At 37.1% G+C, this 22,356-nt stretch overlaps 2 long non-coding RNA genes across 3 annotated transcripts; one reads left to right on the forward strand and one right to left on the reverse strand.

Annotated features, from left to right (window-relative positions):
* Positions 1-703: 703 nt before the first annotated feature.
* LOC129348470 (uncharacterized) lies at positions 704-16,380 on the reverse strand. 2 transcript variants are annotated; one of them, XR_008601002.1, is made up of 3 exons: positions 15,115-16,380; positions 6,906-7,068; positions 704-3,071 (listed from the first exon to the last, which is right to left on the reverse strand). It is a non-coding gene; the product is annotated as an uncharacterized LOC129348470 (long non-coding RNA). The 2 variants fall into 2 exon arrangements; XR_008601001.1 differs by lacking the exon at positions 15,115-16,380 and having other exon boundaries at positions 6,906-12,017.
* LOC118470338 (uncharacterized) lies at positions 1,928-22,349 on the forward strand. Its single transcript, XR_008601003.1, has 3 exons — positions 1,928-2,057; positions 2,925-3,079; positions 20,491-22,349. It is a non-coding gene; the product is annotated as an uncharacterized LOC118470338 (long non-coding RNA).
* Positions 22,350-22,356: the final 7 nt, after the last annotated feature.

Here is a 22,356-nt window from a genome sequence, read left to right on the forward strand (position 1 = left end):
TCTCGAAAATGTTGGCAGTGGAAGAATTTTCCAACAAAATGATCTAAAAACAGAAAGAAAAAGCTGCAGAAATAAAAAACAGACAGATTCAAGTCAGACATGAAAGTTTTCAGACACCGTTGGAGTATTTTAAAATGAATATTAGAGCAACAAAATAAAAATAAAAACTCCAGCAAGAGCAAAGAGACACAATACAATGACAAAGAGACACAAAACAACCACAAAGAGACACAAAACAACCACAAAGAGACACAAAACAGCTACAGAGACACAAAACAACCAAAGACACACAAATGACCACAAAGAGACAGAAAACAACCACAAAGAGACAAAAAACAGATGCAAAGACACACAACAGCCACAAAGACACAACAGGGATCAGGTTTTAAACAGCAGAAACATCTGTCTCCAGATTTTCATCTCAGCGACCAGCTTGAAGCTGATAAACCCAGAAAGCTGCAGCGTTTCTCGGCTCCAGCAGGTGTTTGTGTTGAAGGAAGTTGGAGCGTCGGGTCGGAGCGTTAAACCCCCTGTGGTCCGTCTGGAGCACAAATTAAAGTCTGGCTAATTAGCAAACGATAAAAATAGTTGTGGAAACAGTCGGATCTGGATCACAGTTTGCCTCCGTTCTGACACCCGGAGACGCTTCACTCCAGCAATTAATCCGACGTGTTAGAATAAAGAGAAACAACCTGGTGCTCACTGAGACTGGAAGAAGGAGATTTATTAAAATATCTCAGCCTGAGTCTTCACACAGAGGCTTCAGTTAACTCACATAATGTCCGTTTGAAACACAGAAATACAACAGAAATAAATCAGAAATAAAACAGAAATAAAATGGAAATGAAACTGAAATAAAACTGAAATAAATCAGAAATAAAATGGAAGTAAAACAGAAATAAATCTGGAATAAAACTGAATTAAATCTGAATTAAAACAGAAATAAATCAGAATTAAAACAGAAATGAATCAGAAATAAATCAAAACTAAAACAGAAATAAATCAGAAATAAAACTGAAATGAATCAGAAATAAAACTGAAATAAAACTGAAATAAAACTGAAATAAATCTAAAATAAAACTGAAATACAACAGAAATAAAACTGAAATAAATCAGAAATAAAACTGAAATGAATCAGAAATAAATCAGAAAGAAATTGGAGATAAAACTGAAATATAACAGAAATAAAATTGAAATAAATTAGAAATAAATCAGAAATAAAACTGAAATAAATCCGTTCTCTAACATACGTGTCGCTCCGTTCTCTAACATACGTGTCGCTCCGTTCTCTAACATACGTGTCCTCCTCGATGCCACACGCTCCGTTCTCTAACATACGTGTCGCTCCGTTCTCTAACATACGTGTCGCTCCGTTCTCTAACATACGTGTCGCTCCGTTCTCTAACATACGTGTCCTCCTTGATGCCACATGCCGCCGCTTTTACTGGGAGGTGACATTTAAGGAAAATGGGTCAACGAGTTTCTGCAGGAGAAGGAATTTATTTATTCTTCCCTGCAGTGATTGTAGAGTCCAGTCTGCTTTTATCCTGACCTCGTTAGCGTGTGCAGAACGTATGATGGTTTTAACACGCTACCATTTGTGTTTTTCCAGCAGACTGCTGACAGTCATTCTTGTTCCTGACTCATAAAAACATCAGATTTTTAACAGCGTTTTGCAGAAGCGGTCGACACACAAACACTTCAGTCCGACGTAGCCGGTGGATCTGTTGCATAAACAGCTGAACAAACGGATTCTATCGGCTGAAGCTTTAATGAAGAAAATGATTGTGGAGAACGTAAAACGGGAGTAAACGACTGGCGGCTCTCCTCTCAGGGGATTTGCAGATAAAACATTGTCATCATCTGCATCAGAGCGACTGAAGGGCCTGCAGAGACTCCTTGTCAACAGATTAGGAATCACTCAGAGTGAATTGTCCTCGTCGTTAATATGTGCATAACATGAGCGAGCGGCGCGCTGACGAACAATGAGGCCGTTTCATCTTCAGCCGAGTGCCACCGTGATGAATATTCAAAGTGGGGAAACCGGGCTTTAAACGGTACACACTGAGCCTCTCAGCTAAATCAGCTCCTTTATTAGCATAGCGGAATGTGTAATTATGCCCCGTCGCATGTTAGCTTAGCACCACCACAATAGGAAGAGGACTGATGTTATGTGTGATTACAAAAGCAACAGCATATTTCCATTTAGAAAAGCCTGTGTTCAATAAACACACAATAAAAAAAACAATAAATTATCCCGTGTTCACTAAATACACTGTAAAAAAAAAACTTTATAATATCCTGTGTTCACTTGTTCACACACTTGTTCATTTTTTGTCTCGTTTTTGTCGTTTTGTGTCTTGTTTTTGTCGTTTTGTGTCCCGTTTTTATCGTTTTGTGTCTCGTTTTTGCCGTTTTGTGTCTCTGTTGTCGTTTTGTGTCTCGCTTTTGTTGTTTTGTGTCTTGTTTTTGTCGTTTTTTTGTCTTGTTTTTGTCATTTTTTGTCTTGTTCTTGTCGTTTTGTGTCTGTTGTCATTTCATGTCTCGTTTTTGTCGTTTTGTGTCCCGTTTTTATCGTTTTGTGTCTCGTTTTTGTCATTTTGTGTCTCTGTTGTTGTTTTGTGTCTCGTTTTTGTCATTTTGTGCCTTGTTTTTGTCGTTTTTTTGTCTTAATTTTGTCATTTTATGTCTCGTTTTTGTCGTTTTTTGTCTTGTTTTTGTCATTTTTTTGTCTTGTTCTTGTCGTTTTGTGTCTGTTGTCATTTCATGTCTCGTTTTTGTCGTTTTGTGTCTTGTTTTTGTGGTTTTGTGTCTCGTTTTTGTCGTTTTTTTTGTCTCGTTTTATCCATCAGAATCTTCCACTGATACCCAGCTACCTGACAGGACGTGAGCAGTACAAGGAATCTTCTCTTGTTGTTTTTCAGACTTCTTCGTCTCCCGTGGATGTTTGGTTTTTGTCACGCAGAGAGAACAAACCTTCCTCTCCCTCCGGCCTCTTGAAGAACAAAAAGAAGCCTGAATTTGGATGCTGAGTTTTCAAGGATGCCTCGGTCTGCGGCGCCGCCAGACTGCTTTAAAAGTAAGAAACACTTCATATTAGAGGTTAAATAATGGTTATTTGTACAGAAGCATTCATACAGTAGAAGTAGTTCAAAGTGCTTCACAACATCTGCAGTGCTTTTATATAAAAATAGAATAAAGCCACGACCTTAAAGTGTTATATATTAGTTCTTGTTTGAGTCGGGTTCAATCGAAACTTTGTTCAGGTTTTGTTCAAAGATGCCTGCAGATGGATGCAGGGAGAGAGAAGACGAGAAGATAAACTTTCATTATCTGCAGTAACTTTAGTGTATTTAACAAACTTTACCTTCATCCTGTGATTATTTTTATTATTTTCAGACCCTTGAATTGCTACGTTTGAATTTGCAGCTCCTGAACTTTCAACTTTTTGGATCTGTGAACAAAATTCAGTCTGCATTTAACGTCTGTCGCTCCAACTTTGAACTTCTGCTTCTTTATTGTTGGTATTGTGAAGCATTTTGTGATTTTTCTGCTCTTAAAAGGTTCAATATGAATGAAACCTACTGTTAAAAGGACAGTTATATAATGTAGGTTGTTTATGCACATTTGTACACAGAAAAAGTAAATTGGAACAGCAAAATCTGAAGAAAAATTTACCTAATTTGACAAAAAAAAGTTGATATGTGGCTTTAGGTTGTTTGACTTTTTATGAAGGGTGCTTCAGGATAAATGGAAACTTTGGTGGTGCAGCGAACGTCGAATTCTTGTGATTGATCAACCGTTTCTTTGGTTGTCTTTAACACATGCAGGCATAAACAGGACTTTTTAAATCTTTTTTATGCCAGAATTTTAATCATATCTAAAAATGAAGAGATACGGAACAACCACAACGAGACCCAAAACGACCACGACGGACAAAACAATCACTGAGATGCAAAATGGTCACATAGGGACGGAAAACTGCAGCAAAGAGACGTCAAATGACTTCAGAGACAGAAAACAATGAATTAACCGACCACAGAGAAGTGCAAAATGTCCACAATTAGACATAAAACAACCACAAAGAGACACAAAATCACCACAAAGTCACACAAAACAACCATAAAGAGACACAAAACAATAAAGATGCGCAACATGACCACAAGGATATGCAAAACACCTACAAGGAAACCCAAAACAGCCACAAGAAGACATAAAAGAGACACAAACGACCATGAAGAGATGAAAAAACTACCTTAAACAGATGAAATCGACAACAAAGGCACAAAACAACACAAAAAGACAGGAAACAGCCACAAAAAGACACAAAAGAACCACAAAGAGACATAAAAAGGACACAAACGACCACTAAGAGATGAAAAAGTACCATAAATAGATGCAAACCAATCATGAAAACACAAAACAAGCACAAAGAAACAAAACAAGCACAAAGAAACACATAACAGCAACAAAGAGACACAAATCAATCATAAAAAGACACAAAATTACCACAAAGAAACACAAAGCAGACTTCGCTGTTAGTTTAGTTGTAGTTGCAGTTTTTTTTTTCGGTTTTTGTTGAATTTTGGTGGAGAATGCAGGCGGACGATCCGTTCTCATAACCGTCACTAGGTTTAAAGACATTTTACCTCATTTAAAGTGTCGCTTTGTGCTTAAAGTGAGAAATCAGTCATTCAGTAAAGCCCTTTTTGAATAAAATACCTTTTGAAGGTGTGTTTTTTGGGTGAAAATAATGATTTTGCAGAGGCTTTCCGTCAACCGGTGCTCTGGATAAACTCTTTAGTTCCACCTTCTGCAGCAGCTCCACACAAACATCAAAGCAAACACTAATCAGAGAAATGACAGCGTTTAACGGTTAAATGCTTTAAAAACCAATATTTTGTACAGTGTGCAGCGACCGGGGCTGCTGCTGAAGATCTGTGGACTGAAGAGATTATCTGGATTTATCAGCTTTGGCCTTTTTGCCAGAGATTTTCCTTTTTTTCTCCTCCTCCGTCAGTCAGATGGAAAACAAACCTGCACGACTAAAATCAAACAGCCCCTTTTTACAAACGGAAGATGACTGGATAAGATTTAGCTTCCTGATAGCAGTGGTAAAGAGGATTTGGTTGGAGTGGAGTCCACGCGGCTCTCACGTGTTCGCTGTCAACAGAAACACGGGAAAGTGGACATCTCCAAACAAACATCATGAAGCAGGAAGATAAGATGGAAGCGCTGCGAGGAGAGCGAGCAGAGCGAGGATTAAAAAGATTAAACGCCGAAGTCAAACTGTCAGAGCTGCATGACGTCTGCACACTCAGACCTGCAGTCCAACTTCACACAGAACACGGCAAAAACACAGAATGTTCACAAAAGGAAGAAGTTCTGCATTAAATGTGCAAATAGGAGGGAAAATATTGACACAAATGTTAAAATAAATAGAATTACTGGAGCCATATGCAGCTGAAATCTGAATTTCTCATCAAAATTACCACAAAAACGCTGCAAACATGCACAAAAACAGACAAAATCACCGCCAAAATGTGCAAAATCAATTCAAAAAGGTGCAAATCACCATAAAAAGACAGAAAATCACCACAAAAAGAGACAAAATCATCACAAAAAGACAAAAAATCATCACAAAAAGACAAAAAATCATCACAAAAAGACACAAAACCACCACAGAAACACAAAATCATCACAAAAAGACACAAAATCACCACAAAAAGACACAAAATCACCACAAAAAGACACAAATCACCACAGACAAAATCACCACAGAGACACAAAATCACCACAAAAAGACACAAAATCACCACAGAAACACAAAATCATCACAAAAAGACACAAAATCACCACAAAAAGACACAAAATCATCACAAAAAGACACAAAATCACCACAAAAAGACACAAAATCACAACAGAGACACAAAATCACCACCAAAAAACTCAAAATCACCACAAAAAGACTCAAAAACCATTTTTGTGTCTCACTTTTGTCAGGATCATGTGTAGACAGGATTCATCCCATGGAATATAATTTCTATTATAATCATATTTTAACATTTAACCAAGCTGACATTGTTAAAAAGCTGAAAATTGTGCGACCATAAGGCCCTACACATATATTTTTATTGAAGATATTCAGCCTCCGTCTTTGAGAAGGAAACAGGAAACAGAAACACTTTTTTTTTTGGTTCAGAAAAGTTATTGCTTCATAAATCGGGAAACAATTCTGGCAAAAGTAAAAGAAACAAAACACAGCACAAGGCCAGCTGGTGTTAAATCAATGAACGGAAACCAGAGAAGGATCGACAGTTTAGTGTTTTTCTCTCGCTTTTCTCTGCAGTTTGTTTAGCAGCTAACAACCCGAGCTGGAAAACAGAAGCAGCTCTGAACCCGACAGAGGAACCGACCGAGCGGCAGGTAAACAGTCCGACAGGTGTCTGCTGGAGTTTACAGAAAAAGCAGCTGAGGCCGTTAGAATCAGCCTGTAAACATCAGAGATCAGCAGCCCTAACCCACTTCAAACAAAGACACCAAGCAGAAGGTTCAGGTCAATAAGGAGGACAGCAGGAAAACCTACAAACCAGAGTTCACTTTAATCAGAAACACAACGAAGGAAATCCTACAAACCAGAGTTCACTTTAATCAGAAACAATGAAGGAAAACCTACAAACCAGAGTTCACTTTAATCAGAAACACAACGAAGGAAAATTACCATTAAAAGACATGAAATCACCACAAGAAGATGTAAAATCACCACAAAAAGACACAAAACCACCACAAAATGATGCAAAATGACCACAAAAAGACACAAAATCACCATAAAAAGATGTAAAATCAACACAAAAGACACAAAATCGCCACAAAAAGAAATGAAAATGAAATCACCAGAAAAGCACCTTTTTAAACAGCAGACGTTCCTCGTGAGTCCAGGTTGGGACTATCTGATCCAGACTCCTCCCTGAGGACGATCTTCTGGACTCGTCCACCTGGGATGTGGCTCCTCACAGACCCAGAACTCGCCGGAGGGATTCTCCATCTGGACCGGAACATCTCGAATCCCTGAGGAGGTGGAGACAGAAGGTCTGCTGGGATGTAGTCGGTTTCTAGAAAGGCTTTACCAGATGAAGGAGCTGTGGAACCGGCTGATGGTTTCCTCATTTCTTCAACTAAACCTTATGTTCCGGTGAATATTCTGACTTTATCCATTAGTTGAAGGATCCATCCAACCATCTTCCACTCTGGAGACAGATAACGTACGATTTCACCGTAAACTTTGGTTTTAGTTTGGAAACTACGGCTTGGTTTTGTGCATTTTAATCCCAACCAGAGGCTTTTACTTTGACTTTACTGGAGATCCTGGAGGTCTAAGTCTGGGTATTAACTCCTGATCCCCTCTACTTCCATACAGCTGTGGATATTTAGCTGATCTGACCTTCTTGCTGCTCGACCCTCCAATCTAGAATAGGAATTAAATCACGTTTTTATTCTAAAAACTGCACAGAGGAGAATATTGTGCAGTTATGATGCAATATGAGCATCATATTTAATCACTCTTCATCAATATAATATAAAATGTGGTAAATAAGAGGCAGTAGAACCACAAAACTAAGTCTGTCCAGGACAAGACATGAGCCAGTCTTGCTTGATGGATCCATCCATAGATATAAACACTTACAGGAACTTTATGTTATGGGGACACAATACCACATTTTGAGTCATTTTAAATAAGTCTTGAGTAATTCTGGACTTATTTTGAGTCATTTTGAACAATTTTGTATTGTTTTTACCAATTTCAAGTAACATTTGGAATGATGTAGGAAATTTTTGCATCAATTTTGGACTAATTTGGAAGAATTTTTGTAGAATTTTGAGTCACTTTAAAGACAAGCCATTTTAGACAAGCTTCAAGTCATTTATGACAATTGGAAGTCATTTTGGGCAATTATGAGTCACTTTCAACTGATTTCAAGTCCAAATATCTAAAAATTGGAACCTTGTCTGGTCAAACTTTAACCCATCAGATTCTACTGATGTTAGAACCTCAACAGTTGGAGAAATGTGGACCAAAGACTGGATTTTAGTAGAAACATGGATCCATCCATAGATATACACTGACAGGAACTTTATGGGGACATAACACCCCTCTGGTTTGTAAATTTTGCACTTTTCTTCCATTTTGAAGGGCCAGCAGTTAAAACTTTAACCTCTCCTGGATCAATAAGATCATTTGAGTCAGCTGGAAACTACTTTTTGTGAGTCCTCGCCACATTTCATGGCCGTTGGAGTTTTATTTGTTGACATACTGAACCCTGAAAATGGCTGCAGGAGAAAATGCTAAAAGTTTCCCAGGTGTGAAAACATCTGAAATTCTCCAAATTCAGTCAAAATATTTTTTGCACAACTTAGTTTTGGATTCCAAATAAACAAACTCTGAACAAAAGTTTAAGACGGTAAAGCAACACCAGGATAGTTTTTAACATGTTGTCGGCTAGAAAAGCAAACTAGAAGTGGCTTGTCTGTTGGTAGATTGTCTGTTGGTAGATTAGAGTCCAGTAGGTCAGTGTGTGTCCACAGAGTCCAGCTACATGCGTGTTGGTCTGTCGTTGTTCTACACAACATGAAGCAGTGTGAGGCTGAAGTGTGTGTTTTGTGTAATCAGTGGAGGCTGGTTGTGTCTTCCTTCCTCTTCAGGCCTGCAGGCGATGCCCAGGGCACAGCATCCCCAGACCAACAACCACACAACCAACACACAACCAGCTGACTCCACAACGTTCTCCATGAGTCTGGCTGATGTTCTGCTGCAGAAGGAACTCTGAACCAATCTGATGCCACCACTTCCTCAGAATATCTAAAAACTTTAACCCATCAGATTCTACTGATGTTAGAGCCTAAACAGTTGGTAAATGTCAACCAAAGACTGGATTTTAGCAGAAACATGGATCCATCCATTGATAGACACTGACAGGAACTGTATGGAAACACTAGACCACACACACACACACAAAAAAAACATGCAGAATTGTCTAATGAAATTAGTATCTTCCCCATAAAGTTCCTCAGAGTGTATATATACATAGATGGATCCATATTTCCTGTTAAAAATAGAGGCTTTGGTCCACATTTCTCAAACTGTTGAGGCTCTAACATCCATCCATTATCTATACACCGCTTAATCCTCACTAGGGTCATGGGGGAGGCTGGAGTCTATCCCAGCTGACTCAGGTGAAGGCAGGGGACACCCTAGACAGGTCACCAGTCTGTCACAGGGCTACATACAGAGACAAACAATCACTCTCACATTCACACCTACGGGCAATTTAGAATAATCAATTAACCTCAGCATATATTTGGACTGTGGGAGGAAGCCGGAGTACCCGGAGAAAACCCACGCATGCACAGGGAGAACATGCAAACTCCATGCAGAAAGATCCCGGGAAAGCCGGGACGCGAACCAGGGACCTTCTAGCTGCAAGGCGAAAGTGCTAACCACTACACCACTGTGCAGCCCGAGGCTCTAACATCATGTGTTAAAGTTTGACCAGACAAGGTTCCAGTTTTTAGACATTTAGACTAAATTGTGGCATCAGATTGGCACTAAATTAATTCTGCAGCAGGACAATAAACCCAAACACCAACTAAAGTCATAAAAACATTGAGTCAGCAGTGCTGCCTCCAAACTGAAAATCTTGGGGTGCAACACAAAAGCTAGAAGTCATAACATCTTTTTGTGGTGATTTTACATCTTTTATGGTGATTTTACATCTTATTGTGGGGATTTTGTGTCTTTTTGTGGGGATTTTGCATCTTTTCTTGGTGATTTTGTATCTTACTGTGGTGATTTTACATCTTTTTGTGATGATTTTGCATCTTTTCTTGGTGATTTTGTGTTTCTCTGTGGGGATTTCACATCTTTTTGTGGTGATTTTTCATCTTTTTGTGGTGATTTGGTGTCTTTTTACGGGTTTTGCGGTGTTCCAGAGATGGGGCTGGCGTTGTTGATTTCATATCTGTCCAGGACAATAAACCCAAACACCCACGAAAGTCATAAAAACATCACTGAGCCAACAGTGCTGCCTCCAAACTGAAAATCTTGGGGTGCAACACAAAAACCTGAAGCCGTAAATGACAGTCAGGAGCTGCAGTTCAGAGGCTTGTTGAAAACTGGGTCAACATGAAAGAAATGGCAGACTTTAAACGTCTTATTTACCAGTTAATCTCACTAATATTAGACTAAAACAGCTTCATTCAAACCAGCTCAGGAGAACAATCCTGTCCATTGTGAGGGTAATTTATCAAACTGCTTCAATAAAACCTGTTTTCATTCTTACTCCACTCCGTATTTTGATTGTAAAACATCTTAATGTCAGTGGCGTGGAGCTCCTGCTGAGAAACACAAAAAGCCGCCTCATAAACAACCTGACGAGACAGAAAAATAGTTTAACTTCAGTAAACACGTCAGCCTTTACAGCAGAGTAACAGCAGCTGTAATGGAGCTCATTATGGAGCCACCTGAAGCTCCGACAGCTCACCTGTCTGACAGGAAGAACACTTAGTTAATGGTAGATTCCCAGAGAATCTAGAAACATGAGTAATGAAGTTAATGCTTAACTTGTAGAAATATGCTTAACATAAAATATGATCACCAAAAGTCAATTGGTGATATTTACTGAACCACATGTAGCTGCAGGTCACAATAATACAAAAATAAACTGTATCATATCAAATACCTGGTCTCAAAATTATAAATAAAAAGCATTTTCTGCTCAACTTTCATAACCAGTTGGAGCACAAAATATAAACTAAAATACAGGAACTTTATGGGGACACAATACCACCAAGGTTTGAACATTTTGCACATCTCTTTGGTGTTTAATGGGCAATAAGTAGAAATGTGTCCTTTGCTGAAGCCATTTAATCATTTAAACAGCTGACAATTACTTTGTCTGTATCAAATATAACCTGAAATGTTTCCAGAATGGCTGAAAATTGTCCAAAATGAATCAAACTTTGCTCAAAATGACTCAAAAATGGATCAGAATGACAAAACAAAAAGATTTAAAAGATTAAAATCACTACAAAAAGATGCAAAATCACCACAAAATGACACAAAATCACCACATAAAGACATCTCCACAAAATTGTGTAAAATCATCACAAAATGACACAAAATCACCACATAAAGATGTAAAATCACCACAAAAAGACACAAAATCACCACAAAAAAACACAGTACAAGAAAGAAACGTAAAGAAAGAGCAGACCAGCATCTAAACCGAGCTCAGAAAAGAACATTTACAGGCGTGTTTTTATTAATTATCCTCAAACTGACGTTAACAGAGCATTAATCCGACTCCTCCCTGCTCCAGACTGGTCCAGGTTTTATTTCTGCTCCTCTAGTTTGCTCATACCTGGCGTGATATTAATATTATTAGCAGTTAGCAGGGATTTAATCTGACAATTAAGAAGCTGCTGCTCTTATAATTAGAGTGTTTGGGGTTTGTTTTGCCTCAGAGAGAGAAAAATAACAGAATATCTGTCCTGTGTAACCTTAAATGAGCTCGTTGGCTGGTTTTCATGGTTTATTAGTGGTTTTTTTCTTTGTACTCATGAAGCTCTAATTGATTTTCTTCACCACAGTTGTCTTTATTCTGTAAAAAGGACTTTGAACAAACAAAGCCAACAGGAAGCTCAATGCTAACGCTAATGCTAGGTGTTAGTATGATGGGAGCTGATTGGATGGCGAGGATCAGCTGATTAGAACAGGTGAGAAACATGAGTTCTGTTGAAAACTGGAATGAGTTCAGTTTTAAATCCATTTCAGGTGTCACTCTAATCTAAACACTAATTTGCTTTTTTCTGAAAACAAAAATTACTACTAACAGCTACAAAATCACCACACAAAGATGTAAAATCACCACAAAAAGATGCAAAATCATCACATAAAGATTAAAATCACCACATAAAGATGCAAAATCACCACAAAAAGATGCAAAATCATCACATAAAGATTAAAATCACCACAAAAAGATTTAAAATCATCACATAAAGATTAAAATCACCACATAAAGATTAAAATCACCACATAAAGATGCAAAATCACCACATAAAGATGTAAAATCACCACAAAAAGATGCAAAATCATCACATAAAGATTAAAATCATCACATAAAGATTAAAATCACCACATAAAGATGCAAAATCACCACATAAAGATGTAAAATCACCACAAAAAGATGCAAAATCATCACATAAAGATTAAAATCATCACATAAAGATTAAAATCACCACATAAAGATGCAAAATCACCACATAAAGATGTAAAATCACCGCAAAAAGATGCAAAATCATCACATAAAGATTAAAATCACCACAAAAAGATTTAAAATCATCACATAAAGATTAAAATCACCACATAAAGATGCAAAATCATCACATAAAGATTAAAATCACCCCAAAAAGACACAAAATCACCACAAAACAACAACAAATCATCTGTTAAACTGGAATCTGTTTGGTCAAATGTAAACCACTGAACAGCAGAGAGTTCAGGGCTGCTTCAATTAGTTTCTCCTGCTTTTTAAATATCTGAAACTCTTGTTTTGAAGTGCAGGTTTTAGTTTCCTACGTCACCGTGGAGCAGGTTAGCAACATTCCTGATTAGCACTGAGTTTAACCTTAAATAAAACCATGAACAGCTGCTTTTTACTGCTGGAAATGATTTCCTATTTTCTGCATTTTCTCCGTAAATCTGCATTTCGGTGCTGAAGTGATCTGGGTGTGTTTGGTCTGAAAGAAACAGGAGCTAAAATGGAACATTTCACACTGAAAAGTGCTGCAGGATGAGGAAAATACTGTGATTTCTGAACATTAAGAGCACAGAAATGACAACATAAATATATAAATGCACAGAGGAAACGTTCTCCAATAAAGGAGGATAAAAGTAGGAACCTAAACTCACCTGCTGCTGGACGGAGGATGTAAGAGAATGAAGACTGGAAAAAAGCAGTTAATTAAAGCGAGAGCAGCAGCAGCAGAAAGGTGAACGTTAAAGCAGCGGGGGACGCACAGATAATGGAAATAGTTCCTTAATCACTGCATGTCCCTCTTTCTGTTAATTGAAGATAATTATAGGATTTTAATTTTCTTATGTAGGTTAAAGAGGAGAGTGAGAAGTCAGAGCGACAGAGTTTATCAGAGGATTTAATCTAATAACTTTACAACCACGACTGCTGCAGATGAAGAGAAGATGAGGAGTTTATTAACGTCTGGATTATGAGAATATAACGACTCAATGACAACAAACTACTGGGTTCAAATGTTCTGTCTGTTAGTGGTGATTTGACATGTTTAAGTGGTGACTTTACACCTTTTTGTGGTGATTTTGTGTCTTTGTAGTGATTTTGTGTCTTTTTGAGGTGATTTTACGTCTTTCTGTGGCATAGGCGTTTCTAGCCCATTTTTGGGGGTGCTCAAACATTCCTAAATTGAATCCCAACAGCTCAGAGCTCCCAGAGCTCAGCTGCCTCCCAGAGATGTGCCGTTGTTGTGGAAGTAGCTGGTTTAAACCAGGATATGTGGCACAATTCTGAACTTCTACCACCCAATACCAACTCATTATTATCATAACAAGTCCTCATTTCTGCTGCATTTAATCACAGGTTACTGTTTACCAATAAGCCCAATGTTCAAGGGTTCTTCTGGGAATATACCATTAAACCAACCTTTTAGGTAAATGTTCCAGGATGTTGGGTAGAATATACCATCAGATCAACCTTTTAGGTCTACATTGGAAGATTTTAGAGTAGGATATTACTGCAAACCATCCTTTAGGTCTACATTTAAGGTGGAATACTCCTTTACACCAAGATTTTTTTGGTCTGCATTGAAGGATTTTAGGTGGAATATTCCTTTGAATGAACTTTTTAAGTTTATGTTCCAGGATGTTGGGTGGAATATACCATCAGACCAACCTCCAAGGTCTACAGTAGTGAATTTTAGGTGGAATATACCATTAAACTCACCTTTTAGGTCTACATTGGAGTATTTTAGGTGGAATTTTCTTCCAAACCGTCTTTTAGTCTACATTTAAGGCTGTTTAGGATGGTATATTCTTTCAAACCAACTTCTCAGGTCTACATTTCAGGTGGAATATTCCTCCATACTAACTTTTTTGGTCTACATTGAAGGATTTTTTCTAAACCACCCTTTGGGGTCTATATTTGAGGTTTTAGGTGGAATATTCCTTTTAACCAGCCCCTCAGGCCTCTTTGAGGATTTTGGATGGAATACTCGGTTAAAGCAACATTTTAGGTGCATGTCCAAGGATTTTTGGTGGAATGTTCCTTTAAGGTGGATGTGTGAGGACCTTGTAGGTGGAATACTTCCTGAAACCAACCTTTTAGGTCAATATTCAAAGATTTAAGGTGGAATATTCCTTTAAACCAACCTAAATTTCATGTTTTGATCATTATCAAGTGAGAAACCTCAATCCAGACTCCTTATAATGACGTTTGACATTTATGCTGCTGTTATTTGTTTAGTCCAGACTAAATGACAGAAATCCACAACTGTAATTTTATTTCAGGACTCGGTTATTAAATGTCAAAACAATCCATGTGACTCTAAAAACTCAACAGCTTTACAAAATCTAAGATTAAACTCTCCACAAGGATCCAAAATAAGTTGGACTTCTTCATGAGAGCTTTAATTATTCTTCATCTACTTCCTGAAAAGTTTGGTCAATAAAAAAGACAAAAACTAATATTTTCAGTTGAACTAAAGACAGACTTTGTGATTTTTCTGCTCACATGTTGTGTTGTTGTAAACTTCCTCTTTCAAATAAATAGCAGCCTAACCCCCTGGAAACCAGCGTTTGTCCTGTTTTTGTGTTGCTCCTCTGCGACTCTAGACAGCCGGGTCCTAATGTTTTTTGAGCAACACACCATAATATGACGTTTTTACAATGATGGTTCTACTATGGAACCAGTTTGACATGTTCAGGTGTTCTTTGTGTGAAAACTCAGAGATTTCAGGGATCAGAAGGTGGTTTTCAACTTTCTTTGTTAACTTTCTGCTTCAACTTTAAACTAAATTTCCTTCACTTACCCCGCCCTCTGGACTTCCAGGAAGCTGTGTTCCTATTGGCTGTCCAGGTAGCTGCTTGGTGTTATAAGGAACACCTGAGCAGCTTGGTGTTATCAGGAACACCTGAGCAGCTCAGTGTCTTCCTGCTTTATTTAGCTGCAGACAAACATTTCCTCTGTTTCTCTTCACCAGTGAACTGGGTTTGGTTCCATTGTTTTAGTTTGTTCTTTAGGCGTTGGCTTGCAGCTTCCAGCAGTAAAATCGTCTTTAATATGTTTCTTGGTGTGTTTTAGGGCTTTGTACTGGATAGTTGTCTTGGTAAATGTGGTTCTTTAGCCACAGTTAGCACATGGTGTTAATGTGTGCAGTGATTAGTGGATTTGGTGCAGCTGAGTTGTGTCTTTATCTTGGCTGTAGTGAGTCTTTAGAGGTTTCTGGTCAGACACATTCTGTATTCTTGTTTGAGAACCAGCGTTGGTTGTCCAGAAGGTAAGAGTTCCTGTCCTGATTCTCTGTTCTCAGAGGTTCTCTGGTAGGCTGCAGGAGACTTTAGTGTTTGGGTTGTGCTAGTTTGGTTTTTGTATGGTTTCATTTGGACGACTATCTTGAGGCTCCTCCATGTGGTTTAGTGAGGTTTTCTGGAACAGTTCTACAAAGCAACCTGCAGCAGAAGAGACTTTGAGAGTTTTTAGGAAGTTCTGGAGACCAGACTTTAGAGCAGCAGAAACATTTGTCAGCAGTTTGAGCAGGAGAAGGTGAGCTTCAGAGTAGAAATGAGATGGAAACCTTCTTGACCCGTGTGGTGAGGTCCTGTACCAAGAGTTTGAGCAGGTTGTGAAGAGTCTGTAGTTCTTTGGTCTGAAAGCACAAGAAGTGTCGACTCATTAAAGGAGAAAACAGGAGATATTGTTGCTTCTTCTGTCACTCTGCAGTTTCCTTAGACTGAATATCAAGTTTATATGTTAAATGATTTCCCATGTGAGCCCAAGAAGACTTCAATAAACTCCCTCCATCCCCTGGACGCAACATATTTTATTAACATGTTAAATCTTTTTTTGAAAAATATGTTTCTGAGTTTTAATCATAGTTTTAGCGTAGTTTTTTTCTCTTTGCTTCTTTAGTTTTGTCATCTGTGTGAAAGTTGCTAAACAAATAAAGCTGAATTGATAAAGTGAATAATTGACTAACTCATGATTGTGACAACAGAAGTATTTTTATTGTGATTTAAGGGTTTGTTTCATTTTAAAGGTTGGGGTTAAAATCTTGACAGAAAAACGATTAAAGAAATAAACTACATTTTAAAAAAGCAATTAAATCAAAGGAAAAAAACATTTAATACAATAAAACTTTTAAAAAGAAAATTAAACATTAAATACAATTAAATGATATTAAACAAACAAAATATTGAATTAGATAATTAAACAGAAGATGCAAAACATGTAATTATGAAAGTAAACATTTTTTAAACAAAAATATTAAATATTAAAGATGAAATATTTTAGATAATTAAACATTTAAAAGTGCAATTAAACAAGAAAATTAAACATTTAAAAAAAACATTTACTTAGATTAAACCTTTAAAAAGACAAAACATTTAATAAAAAAATTAAATGTTTAATTAGAAAATTAAATCTTAAAGACAATAAAACTTTAAATAAGAATTAAACAGAAAATGCAATGAAGCATTTAAAAAGAAAGTTAAACATTAAAAGGTGGTAAAACATTTAACAAAGATTTAATGGAAAAATTAAACTTTGGGAAAGAAAAGGAAAATTTTCAAACAAGCCGATAAAACATTTGACAAAAAACCAAACATTAAAAAGGCAAAACATTTGGAAATCAAATCAGACATTAGAAAAGAATAAAAGGTGACAAAAGAGCAAAACTAAACATTTAAGAAGAATCAAACTAAAGACAAAACATTTGAAAAGACACCAGTTAAACTTTACAAGATCAAATTAAACAGAAGAGACAATAAAACAATCAAAAAGAGCAAAAACAGATCAAAGTCTTAAATCATTTTCTAGTCTGAAATAAAAACATCAAGTTGTTTCTTCAAACATTTCCTCTTTCTATGTTCTTGGTTTAATTGTGGACAGATTTACTAAGAACTCATTTCAGAAAACTGATTTCCAGATAAAGTCTACTAGTAGTTGAAGGCATTGATCAAACTAATGTTACCTTCTGATCTCCACAATCTTTACTGTTCAGTGACGAGAATCAAAGTTTGTTGAGGATTTCTAAAAAACCCACAGGTGAAGGTCTGAGAAGAACTCAGATGGATGATCTAAATGTGAAATCAAGACTCGTGGTCACAAGTTTTAAGGCTTCTGTTAACCAGAAAGTTCAAACTAACAGAGAAGTACTGAGAAACTTTTAAAACTTCAGCCCTCAGACTGTCTGAAGGTTCAAACTAACAGAGAACTACTCAAGAACTTTTAGGTTTTCAGTCCTCAGACTGTCCGAAGGTTCAAACTAACAGAGAACTACTCAAGAACTTCTAAGATTTCAGTCCTCAGACTGTGTGAAGGTTCAAACTAACAGAGAAATACTCAGGAACTGAGAAGATTTCAGTCCTCAGACTGTCTGAAGGTTCAAACTAACAGAGAACTACTGTGGGACTTAGAAAATTTCAGCCCTCAGACTGTGTGAAAGCTCAGGTCCTGAGGACTTGGGAGGTGTGGAGGCTTTGGAAAGTCTTGGAACTGAGGGTTCCACCCTCCAGAACAAAGGCTGAAGTCCAACCTCCTGAGAAAAACGGTCGAGTCGAGACTCGAGTTAAAAAAAAAACTCGAAAACGACAAAAAATAGATGATAAATGCGCAAAAAAAAGAAGAATTAGTATCTGAGCGAATAGCTCAGGGGGATAAGAAGAGGACTACCAAGTGGAGGGTCGCAGGTTCAAGACCCGCCACTGGCAGTTTTCTTTCTTTGTCTTTGTCAGGATTTTGATAAAACTTAAGAAGGGTCTGGTCTTGAACCAGCGACCTGCAGCTCCATAGGCAAATCCTTAACTCACTGAGCTACAGATCAGATACAAAGAAATAAATTCGTCGTCCCTTTGACATCGTAGTTGCTGACGTCACCACATGGGCGGAGCCAAGGCGGAGTCTGGGTGGAGTCAGGGCGGAGAATAGGCGGGGAGGTGGGTGGCGGCCTCCCCCCTCTACTCCCCCACCTCCCCCCACCACCCACCACACCTTCCCCCGCCCGACAAGTTCTTCGAGTCTCCACGAGTTCTTCGAGTCTCCACGAGTTCTTCGAGTCTCCACGAGTTCATCGAGTCTCCACAGGTTTTCCCCAGTTTCTGGAGTTTCCAGGTCGGAGGCAGAACAAGTTGTCATGAAGAGGTGTTGAAGTCGGCCAGGATGGACTGACTTTTTACAGAGACTAGAAGGAAGACGACTAGAAGATCAGGTCTTTAACCACCATCCATAAAATCCATGGAGTCGCTCCAGAGAAATGAAGGGACGTCAACTTTTATCAACCTCCATCCAGATCTTCAACTTCATATCTTTACTTGGACATTTTTAGCACCACAAACCTTTAGTATCACACTTTATTATCATTTATTAGGACTTTCATGGAATTCACCTGCAGATTTAGTTTTTGTTGACAAACTTTATTCTTGTCGTCGTGGGACTGCAGTATTTAAAAATCTTCATTCTATTTGACCTCATTTTTATTAGTTTTAGTGGAGAAAGTTATTTTAATTGTCAATTAGTCTCTTAAAAACCAAATAATAAATTGGATCAGTCAAGAGGTTTAAATTTCTTACTTTGTCATATTTTAAATATGACAAAAAAAAATAAAAATAAAGTGTCTTGAGACAATTTGACCTGTAATTGGCGTTATATAAATAAAATTGAATTAAAATTTTATGTATCTTGTAATGTTGGAGTAATTCAGCCATATATGTTGGAAAACATATTTTCTTTGTCCATTAATCTGTTGATTGTTTTCTCCACTAATTCATTTCTTGTTTTGCTTTATAAAATGTCAAACCCAAATATATTCAGTTTACGGTCATAAAAACCAAAAAAATTTACGTTCATGATGCAGGAATCAGGCAGTTTTTCACTTTTTATCTGAGTTTAGTCAGAAAGATAGTTGATAATGTGTGAATTGTTGCAGCTTGTGAGCTGTAAAATGTTTTAATCTTTGGGGCCGAGTGTCAGAAAACATTTAGAAACCAACATCAACAAAACACTCAACAAAGATTTGAACATCATTAAAGGGAAATCCATCTTTTGCATGACAATGTCTAATAAAAGGACATTTATTTCCAACGGAAATGTGTGATATTCATCCTCTGGAGCTTTCTCTTTACATCGTCTTCCACCTGGACTGCTTTGGTCGGGAGCATGTGCAACAAACATTTGAAAAACTGCACTTTAACATCAATGAATGACACTGAAGTTTAATCTCTACATAAATGAGACTGAGTCTGGATGTGCTGCTCTGTCATTAACTCCTAAGTTTAGGGAAAGTTCAAACAAAAGAGGACAGTTCAGATCAGACTTGAGAATGAGCTTATTCTGAACAAACATCTCAGACTTTCTGAGCTTCAGCACCTCAAGCAAGATATTTTAACAACAAGCAACTCAAGAGATCCAGAAGTTGCAGAGAGTTAGCTTTAGCTGAGCCAAAGAACATGTGGGACGATAACCTAGCAAACATTTCAGACTTTTCTCTGTGAATTCTGAGAAATAATTTCCTATTTAATGACAGAGCTACACATCTTAACTCAGTCTCATTAAAACAGACTCTAATTCAGTGTCATCCATCCATATTAAAGTGCAGTTACCCAAAATGTTTGTTGCATGAGCTCCAACAAAACCTGTCCAGGTACAAGGCCACTTTGACAAACAGGAAGTGGAAGATTCCAAGCAGATTTATAGAAGGGGGAACCGGACTGTACTAAGTGTGGTCCAGTATAGAGGGGTGTTTTGTGGGTTTTTAAGGCTGATAATGATTATTAGTGAGACATTTGGAGTAGATATTCATTTGCAGTAAATGAAAGTATTTAAAATCTTGGAGTTAAACTTAGAAGAACACAAACTAACAGAAAACTTTGTTGATACGTTTTTGTTTTGTTTACAGATGTTAAGTTAAAGGAGTTTTATTTGTGACGTATAACCAATCAAATCACTCCAGAAGACAGAGCGACCACAGGTAGATAAAGGTTCAGAGCCAAAGTAGCACCATTTTTAAATTTATTTATTACCGTAAATCAGTAAAAAATAAAATACTGCTTATCAGTAAATCAGTCAGCCCACAATTACTACAATTCTATAGTGGATGTGTCTTTTCTACAGTATATGATGTATACACTATGTTTATTTCTTCCTCTGTTGTTTTCTGGATTGTACTCAGCTTCATGCCTTCGTCCACCAGGCCTCCGTTGACTCGTCCCGCCTGCCGTCTCTGGAGCTGAAGCTGGATTGGAACAGACCAAAGTACAGTCCAATCACGATGCCAGCTGCCTCTCAAAAGGCTCCTTCATCTGGCAGGTGGCAGCACTTCTTCTGAGGGGAAGCTGAGCTGGCCCAGCAGAACTTTGGAGATGTGTTCCAGTGGTTGGTGGATGTGTGGGGAGATAGAGAGAGACCTTTGAATTGTTCACAAAGGAAAACAGGGAACCCATTGGTTTTGTATGTTTTTGTGGTGATTTTGTGTCTTTTTGTGGTGATTTTGTGTCTTTTTGTGGTGATTTTGTGTCTTTTGTTGATGATTCATTTAAAAAGCAGGAGACTAAAATCTAAAACTAACCTATAAAGCTCATTTTCATCACCAGACTTTGTTTTTTAAACCAATATTCCGATTTTTTTTTCAACAGAACATCAATTTAGAAAAAAAAAACCTTAAAAATGAAGAAAGAGGTTCAGGATGATTTATTAATATTCTGCATTATTTAGGTCTCTTTGTGGCACACAGAATAATAAAATAGTCCAGATTTATTAATGCAGCCATCCAAAAAAAATAAAATATGAATAAATAATTAGAGTATTTGCATGTATTGGAGGAATTTTAGACATTTAATAAATATATGGATGCTTTAAAAGAATAAACAGCTCATTAGTTTCAATGAAACTAGTTTTTAGTTTGAAATAAGAGAAGTCGATAAAGATTTGGTGTAAAATGAAGTTAAATCTGCTTTTTAAATACATAAAGCTTCATGTTGGGGTCAAAATGTGTAAAAATGAGATGATTATTGTCGAGGAATGACTTGAGTTTGTCTCCAGTGAAGGGATCCGATTCAATTAAAGCTTCTTAAACTGATGAACCCTGACTCTGCTGCAGTAATTGTGTTTTTTCCAGGTTGTGTTGATGATTCAGTCCCATGTAATCCTAAATAACGCGTTTCTGCCTCCTCCTCACTCTTCTTTCTCTCCTTTGTTGATGTTTTTACCCGAAAATTCTGCTTTCTCTGCTCATTAATCTCCAGATGATTCACATTCAGCATGATTTAATCCCACCTTTGTTCATTTTTCATTTAATGTTGGTTTATTTTCAGGTTTTAGTTGTTAAATTAAAATGTCTTTGCAGCACTGCGGATAATTTTAGGGTTAAAGATTATAATTAGAGCTGGATTTATTTTTAAAACTTGATTTTTGGCTGCAGTGTTTGTACTGATTGTGTTCAGGTGTTGACTGGAAATGCAGATAAAGATGTCTTTGTGGTGATTTTACGTCTTTTTGTGGTGATTTTGTCTCTTTGTGGTGATTTTGTGTCTTTTTGTGGTGACTGTGTCTTTCAATACAAATTTTGCATCCTTTTGTGGTAATTTTGCATCTTTTTGTGGTAATTTTGCATCTTTTGTGGTGATTTTACATCTTTTTGTGGTAATTTTAAATCTTTTGCGGTGATTTTACATCTTTTTGTGGTTATTTTAAATCTTATTGTGGTGATTTTACATTTTTTTGTGGTTATTTTGCATCTTGTGTGGTGATTTTGCATCTTTTGTGGGGGTTTTGCATCTTTTGTGGGGGTTTTGTATGTTTTTGTGGTAATTTTACATCTTTTTGTGATGATTTTGTGTCTGTTAATTTTGAGTCTTTTAGGACTGATTTTGTGTAATTTCATGGTAATTTTGCCTCTTTTTGTGGTGATTTTTTCATCTTTTAGTGGTTATTTTAAATCTTATTGTGGTTATTTTGCATCTTTTTGTGATTATTTTGCATCTTTTGTGGTGATTTTACATCTTTTTGTGGTTATTTTGCATCTTTTGTGGTGATTTTACATCTTTTTGTGGTTATTTTG

The sequence above is a fragment of the Amphiprion ocellaris genome, unplaced genomic scaffold (genome assembly GCF_022539595.1).
Source record: "Amphiprion ocellaris isolate individual 3 ecotype Okinawa unplaced genomic scaffold, ASM2253959v1 Aocel_unscaffolded254, whole genome shotgun sequence".
NCBI lineage: Eukaryota > Metazoa > Chordata > Actinopteri > Pomacentridae > Amphiprion > Amphiprion ocellaris.